This window comes from Psammomys obesus, unplaced genomic scaffold, assembly GCF_907164565.1.
Source record: "Psammomys obesus unplaced genomic scaffold, mPsaObe1.curated_primary_1811, whole genome shotgun sequence".
Classification (NCBI taxonomy): domain Eukaryota; kingdom Metazoa; phylum Chordata; class Mammalia; order Rodentia; family Muridae; genus Psammomys; species Psammomys obesus.
Genome location: NW_026591044.1, coordinates 1 through 6,334, shown reverse-complemented (window position 1 = coordinate 6,334; position 6,334 = coordinate 1). Strand labels below are relative to the sequence as shown.

The 6,334-nt window shown below is 44.8% G+C and overlaps 1 long non-coding RNA gene across 1 annotated transcript; it reads right to left on the bottom strand.

Annotated features, from left to right (window-relative positions):
* Window positions 1-53: 53 nt before the first annotated feature.
* On the bottom strand, window positions 54-4,150 carry LOC129678642 (uncharacterized). Its single transcript, XR_008720421.1, has 3 exons — window positions 4,022-4,150; window positions 1,691-1,868; window positions 54-206 (listed from the first exon to the last, which is right to left on the bottom strand). It is a non-coding gene; the product is annotated as an uncharacterized LOC129678642 (long non-coding RNA).
* Window positions 4,151-6,334: the final 2,184 nt, after the last annotated feature.

The window sequence follows — 6,334 nt, the reverse complement described above, 5'->3', positions numbered from 1 at the left end:
CTTCTTCTGAAATGCAAAGCACCATTTTATATGAATACAATTGTTTTTATTCTACTGCTGCAACTTACTGAGAGCACTTCACAAGTGTTCTCTGCAAAGAGTCTGTTGGCCATGCTGAGGGCGTACTTTCTGCATGGCAGGTTCAGATTGCTGAGAAGCCAATGGAAGCCTTGATGGATGTTTTCTTTGGTATTCAAACCAAGTGTCTGTGTGGAAAAAAAAATGAAACATTATGAGTTCAATGAGGAAATATATATATATATATATATATATATATATATATATATATATATTTAGAAATATATATATATATATAGAAATATATATATATTGCTCAGAAAGTAAAGTACATGAGAATCTGAGTTGAATTCTCACTATGCAAATAAAAAGTTGGGCTAGTGGTGTCTGGCTGTAATCCCAGCACTGAGAGGCACTATCAAGAAGACATCCTGGAGTGATTGCTGTCCTTCTCATAAAGAACCACATACACACACACACACAAACACACACACACGCACACACACACACACCTGCTATACACACACAAAGGCTTTCTATAAGTGTTTATTAGTGAACCTAAAACCTAGGGAAGACAGTAAAGGTTGATTACAAATAACCATCTTCTGTGCATTTGTCTTCCATGTACTCCTGACTGAATATGGAAATGGTTAGAATGAGCAGAGTTATATCTAAAATGAGCTTCATAAGAAAGACCTGGCCAAACATAAAGCAACAGTGACAACAGTTAAGCTGGAAGCTGAAATTACCCCCGCCCCACACACCCCTCAGGCAGATGCCTCCTACCTGCCCTGGAACATCCACACACACACACATCCCATGTCAGATGTTAAAAGGAACCAACCCAATGCCCACTCAGAACATAGACCAGCTACACACATTTTACGCCCTTCAGTGTCTTAGGTGATGCAAGGCAGATTGGACAAAGTTAAGAGGAAGAATTATCCTTCCTTGCCAATGAATAATTACAAATTCTATCCATCTAAAAATAAGACAGATCTCAGCAACCTGTGTGTTCTATAATTTCAGCATCTTTTTTGCGTTTACATTGCAGTACTTGAGACTGAACCTAAGCTATAACCCTGACAACCTTCCTCCATATTCTTTTTTTTTTTTTTAAGATTCATTTGTTTGTTATTTATACAGTGTTGTGGCTGCATGTGTGGCTGCACACCAGAAGAGGGCACCAGATCTCACTACAGATGGTTATTTGCCACCGTATGGTTGACTGGTAATTGAACTCGGGACCTTTGAAAGAAGAACAGCCAGTGCACTCAACCTATGAGGCACCTCTCCAACCACCCCTTTTCCAACTTATTTTATAAAATCTTTTTTATTTGAACTAATTTGCACAGGCTAGTCTTGGACTTGGGAGCCTCCTTTTTCAGTCTCCTTAGTAGCTGGAATTAAAGGCCTGTGCCACCAGGCCTAGCATGAAATTATTTATGCACCACTGTTAAGTGAAGTCTGGACAGTTTTTAGAGTCCCCCCCCTCCCGCCCCAAGTTTATACTGAGGAAGACTCATTACCTTTAAGGAAGTGTTATAGGAGGAGATTCTGTCTTCCTTTCTCTATAGCCACCACTCCATGAATCAGTGTGTGCATCTTTGACTGTCTGTTCTTGGCAGCTTTGAGACAAGTGAGGTAGGTATGTAGGCAAGAAGAAACTTACCTGAGATATCTGGGCTGCAGTCTCTCCCTTTGCCCCCAAGAGGACCATAGCTAAAGCAGAGGAGATGCTCACCGGAGAATAACATACATTTTTGGAAGGGTTGTTTTGACAGAGAGTCTTCAAAAGCTGGATGGCAAAAGTGCCATTTGCTTCTGACACAGAATTCATGATGCAGAGGCTGGAGGCAAAAGAGAAATGGTACTTAAGACAGCACCTAATGTTCATTGACCTGACAGAGGGAAATTGGAGAGTCTACTCTGGTTGTCATTTCAAAGCTCTTAAGCACTCTAAATTTAATTTTTAAAATTCATATTAGGTCAAGATCTTTACAATTTTAAGTTATTAGCTAAGTGTGTTTATGGCAGTAGATCATTTTGTTTCTGTCTCATCTGCACAGGTAGAAGGAAAGACCATCAGGAACCCATACATGGGACAAGCTGAGAGGTGGGCTCTAGTCTTCTTTAATAGAGACCAAATCCTCTCTTCTGAAGAAGCAGGACAAAGAGACCTAGGAAGAAGAGAGGAAGGAAGCAGCCATGGCCTCTAGGCCATCTAAAGTGGCTTCACCAAGTCTGCATCCTTGACTCTGCTGGGAAGAATCCTCCTGAGTTATCCATGAGGCATTAGACAGTGCGCTCCACATTTGCCAGTTGCTGCAGGAAAGACACTGAGATGCTGGATGAGACCCATCTACAGGCTGGTGCTGTCTCCTGTGCTGTGCAGCAGGAAGCATTCCCCTGCAGTGGCTGCTCAGGACTTGCATCAGCTGCAGGCACCCAGGCTGCTTTTCCCTTGAGTGTGCCTCACCTCCCAGGTGAATAGACAGCTTGGCCCAGACTAGGTGACTGCGGCTGAACCTTAACCCAGTGTTGAGTCACTGTGCATTCCATGGCCTTGCTCTCACAGCCACATGACCTTCACCACGTCACTATGTGTGTTCCAGAGTGTTTCCTTCTGTGCTAAAATGCAGAGCAGTGTTGGAAGCTGCTCTTCTACCAGCTGCTTTGATATTTAAATCTCAGCAGAGAGACTGGTTTTACCAGGCCTTCACTGAAGTCAGGGAAGAATTTCCAAGTCCTTCTCCTTTTGTTTGTGACAGCAAGTGGGACAGCTTGTCAAAATCATGCCTCTTGTTTCACTTCCTTGTGCATTTGACCCTTTGTGCTGAGCTGTTTTACTCTGGCTTAAAAGCAGTCTGAAATAAAGCCAGGCTGCTGGCAGAGTCTAGTCTCCACCAGAGCCTCTCCCAAAGATCCCATGTATTGTGTGTTAGTTTATTTTAATCGTCACTCCTGACTCAAGAACCGTTCTACTCTGCTGACAGCTCCGGCAGAGCAGACAGCTAAGGAAGCCTCAGAACATTCCATCCCATACATCTTCCCACTCCCCAGACAGGAGGACACAGCATCCTGAGAGAGCACCTAGACCCTTTGCCTCCTCCCCTTCAGTCTCCCAGGCTCTGACAGAATGTTGAGGCTGCTTATTTCAATGACTTCCCCTCTGGTTGGTCCTCTCAAGTGACCCTGTTTACCACCCTACCTTCCTGCCCATTTTTATGTCACTTTAAAGTTGCTTGTGTATCCCTGAAGTGCTCTTTATTCCACTTAGAAGGTCATCTCCCCCATCCCTGTCACTGAGTTCAAACTATTCACCCCTCCCACCGTCCCTGGGACAGGACAACCTCAGGGCCTGTGCTGTCCTATCCTAGTGCAGCTGCCCTTCCCCAGGTCTGCTCATCACTCTTAAGGGTAATCATTTCTGATTGTTGTCTCCATCATACCAGGAGCCCTGTGAAGGCAGGGGAAATGTGTGGTACCCTAATACTAAGCACCTGGAAGGAGACTCAGGAAAAGGGAGCTTTGTGTCCGCATGGAGTGAATTGTCATGTAAAGGGGAATAAGCTGTGCTCAAACTTGGACTGGAGACTCCAGATCTTTAAAGGTCCCAGAAGTAAAGGAGACATTATTTCTGAAATACCCAGGAGAAGAAGATAGAGGCAAGTTATTTAGGTGGTGTGGTCTGAGAGGAATCATGAAAGAGGCCCTGAGAAAAGCTGCCAGGGGAGAAGGTCCTTCAGTAACCTTCAGCCCCTAGGCCTGCCTGAGAAGGAGTCAACACAGCTCCAAGATACCATCCTGAGGACCAGCCTCACTGCCATTGTCAGGAGTTCCTGGAACAGCAACCTTTTAAAATGCCCATCAGACACCACCTCCCAGCTGTCTCCCTTCCTAACTCTGAAGTCCTGGTTTTTCCTCCCAGATTCAGCCTGTGCCTTGGAAACTGACCTCTGTGGGTCCCACAGCCCCACCCTGAGCCGGCACCATCACCTACCTCAGTAGTGTCTTCTCAACGCAGGAGCTGCAGCCTGGATGTCCCAGCAGCTTAGTGGTGCTGCCTACCAGACTCTGCTGACTCTTTATCCAATTTAGAGAGTGCCTCTGGTCAGGGGAGAGGAAACAGACTGCCTTTGTGTAGGAAGAGTATGGGTGTGGTTTGGGGTTAAATGGGCCCTTAAGAGAAAGTGAAAGTAGCAGGAGCTTTTGCTGGGTGCCAAGAAAGAGTGTTTGCAGCATTTTAATAATGTTCTGAGCAGTGAGGATGGGTTCAGGGGTGTCAGTTTTTTATATCCATTTTCCCCAGCCCCATCCTCCTTTCCTGAGAAACACTAATCCATCTTCTGCCTTTTCCCCAATAGTCATATAAATGGACTATATATTCCTTGTAAACAGAATATATATATTTCTTGTAAAAGGAATATATATTCATGTGTGTGTTCTTTTGCTAGCGTGACATTTCCAAGGCTGAGCCTTAAGCTTTCAAGGTGGCAGTGACTGGGGCCCAGGTGACAGACTTGCTACACAAAACCATCTTCAGGGGCTCAATTCTTTTCAGAGATCTCAACTCAAGTTCGATCTTGACTTTGCAACAGAATGGAATTTCAGGATGTGTAATGAGCCTGAAAGACAGTAGAGCTGTCAAGGATAGATAAGAAGATATTCTTAGTAATACTAACTAAGTAACACCCCTAAGGCAGCTGATGTGTGTGCGTGTGTGTGTGTGCAAGAATGATAAGCTAAGCCATGCTCTGGAATAAAACATAACAATTAAAGTAACACCCCTAGACATTAAGTAGTGAAATTAGGTAATGTCAGCTGATTAGCAGCTGGCACATGTGAAAGAATGATAAGCCAAGCCATGCCCCCAAAAATGTATAAATATGCAGCCTGAGCCTACACGGGCACGGCAGGCTAGACTCATGATGAGGAAGCTGATAGACTGTCGATAACCAGCCAATTTCTGAACGGCTGTTTGAAAGCCCAGACCACCTTAATAAACCGGTTCTGAAAGGACCACGTTATCAGACCAGCCCTGGAAGGTGGCTCTGGAGCAACCGCACCTTCCTTTGCATCCGAGGCCTGGCTGGAACAGAGAAGCTCCGAGGCCTATCAAGTCATCAGAAGACGCGCCTGAAGTCCGGCTGGAACTGCGAAGTTCCAGGACCTACAAGATACCCAACACCAGAGGCAAAAGTGTCCGAGCCCGTACCTGTGGCCAGGTTGTATTCCCCATAAGATGTATAATGTGCTAGGCAACTTTTAGATATTTGTGTGATTTGTGTGACTAAAGCAGCATTCAAAAATCATTCTGGCATTGGCTTTTATCAAAACCTTGCCACCCTTTGTAGCATCTCAGTTAAAGTCCTCTGGCATAATTAAGCACTCGTGACAGAATGAGTCAGTATGAACTAGAGCTGGATTTATTTAGAAGTGAACACACATATACTTAAAAACAGTAGTATACAAATGGAAGCCAAGTAGGAAAAGATAAGATGAGACACACCTAAACATGCAGAGGTCTCAAGGGAGAGCATGGCTTCAGTGTCCCAGCAGTAGCTATGGTGACTCTCAAAGCTTACATCCTACAAAGTTGCTGAGAAACTCTCATTCCACTTTACAATGAATAGAGCTCTAATTTTTATTTGTTTGCTTATTTAAGGACAAGCTTTTTAAACGATAAGGAGTGAAGCTATATGAGATCAAGACACATAGCAGAACTCCAGCATAGAAAGATGCCTTGCTGTGAATCAGGAACATTAGAAAGACTGCACAGACAGGAAAAACTCACAGTGTCTACAGGATCACTCACCTAGTTCTCCTCATCAAAATCAAGGTTTGACTTTTGCTGAGCCTGAGAGCTCTCTCCGTTTCAAACTATCTGTCTCCACTCAGTCTAGAAAATCTTTGCACCCCACATGCTCTCTGTTGTGGCTTATGGATGGACAGCTTGTCACCAATCTCCACCTCCCTGATGCTCTGCTGTGGTGCTCTTTGGCATTTCCAGGATGCTCCTCTTCTGCTGCTTGGCGCCACATTCCCACAAGAAACCACTTGTCTTCTAACCCCTGACCTGGCAGGAAGTGACACAGCTGAAGGACCTTTAGCTTGTGGCTCTTGCTCATCTTGCTTGAGGAAAGCTTTGGCTTGCTTACGTGCAGCATCTACTTCCTCAGTTACCTCTGTTCTCCAACAGCAGAATGGGATTTCAACCTCCTGGCCCTTTAGGTTTCTCTAGTTCCTCTGCTTTGACCAACAAGTCAGACCATCTCCTCTCTTAGCCTGTGTTCTTGGGGCCACTTTTCATTTG